Source organism: Microtus ochrogaster, unplaced genomic scaffold, assembly GCF_000317375.1.
Source record: "Microtus ochrogaster isolate Prairie Vole_2 unplaced genomic scaffold, MicOch1.0 UNK23, whole genome shotgun sequence".
Lineage (NCBI taxonomy): Eukaryota > Metazoa > Chordata > Mammalia > Rodentia > Cricetidae > Microtus > Microtus ochrogaster.
Window position 1 is genome coordinate 3,565,353 of NW_004949121.1, and position 1,670 is coordinate 3,567,022.

Consider the following 1,670-nt stretch of genomic DNA (forward strand, 5'->3'; position numbering starts at 1 on the left):
TTTCCATATGAAGTTGATTATTGTCTTCTCCAGATCTGTGAAGAATTTTGATGGGATTTTGATGGGGATTGCATTGAATCTATAGATTGCTTTTCTTGTTTATTTTTCTTTCTTTCTTCCTTTCTTTTTTATTTGAGGGGGTTCAAAAAAGGGTTTCTCTGTGTAACAGCCCTGGCTGTCCTGGAACTCGCTTTATGGACCAGGCTGGCCTCTAACTCACAGAGATACACCTGTCTCTGCCTCCAAAGTGCTGGAATTAAGGGCATGGGCCACCACTGCCCAGCTTCAGTGATGGTTTTCTAGGTCCAGCTATTTATTTACCTGCAAGTTTCATATTTTTTTCATGAAATACTACAAACAAAACTTTTTCATAAGTATAAAATACAATATTTTGAATACTTTGAAAAAATACAAAAACTACTTGTTTCTTTAGCTAATTTTAAAGGAATTAGGAACGAAGGGTAAGTTCTTGTATTGGACATGAATAACAGGAAAAAATGTCTACACTATTGGCTAGTTAAGCCAAGCTGGTTTTTGTAGTAGGGAGTGCCCCCTTGTTCTGTCCCTCCTGGCTAGCTTACACCCGAAATAATCACACAGAAACTGTATCATTTAAACACTGCCTGGCCCATTATTTCTAGCCTCTTGTTGGCTAACTCTCCCATATTAGTTTAACCCATCTCCATTAATGTGTATTGCACTTGACTGTGGCTTACCAGCATGAGTCTAACCAGCATCTGTCTCAGGCAGGAGAACCATGGCGTCTGCCACACTGCCCTTCTTCCCAGCATCCAGTTCTGTCTACTCTGCCTATCTAAATGCTGCCCTATGAAAAGGCCAAGGCTGTTTCTTTATTCAACCAATGAAAGCAACACATAGACAGAAGAACATCCTACACCAGGTTTTTCTTAATTAAGGTCACATATATCTATACTTGTTTGCTATAACACAGCAAACAATTCACTTGGAAAGGCCTTAAATAATGTATACAAAATGTATACAAAATACCCATATATAAATGTATAAAAAATACCCATATATCTAAATGTATACAAAATACCCATATATATATACTTTGTGTTTTTTTTATGCTGAGTAATACTCCATTATGTAAATGTACCACATTTTCTTTATATATTTATCTGCAGAGGGACATCTAGATTGTTTCTGATTTCTGGTTCTTATAAAACAGCAGCAATAAACACAGCTGAGCAAGTGTTTCTGTGGTGGGAGGAAGGATCCTTTAGGCATATACCCATGAGTGATATAAATGGATTTTGAGGTAGATCAGTTTACAATTAATATAGACCTCTGGTTTTTCTTTTTTTTTTTTTTCTTTTGGACTTAACTACTGCGGGAACTGGGCAGGACAGAAACCTCAGTCAACAGAATGGTGCCCATGTGGACAACTGCATCCACATAAAGCCTGAGAGAGCTTGGGAAGTAATTCTAGACAGAAAAGAATAGCGCTCTCATTTAAGAAAGGCTTCTTGACTCAGCATTAGCTGCAAAACCCTGCAGCTCTTTTAAGAGGTCCTGACACAAAACACTTAAATGGTTTTGATGAAAAGCTGACTGCATACTTTTTGGTGGTGGCAGGGACCTTGAAATGCCATACAGTAGTGGCAATAAACAGGGCTCAGCTGGGTACCTCTGCCATGAGGTTGGAA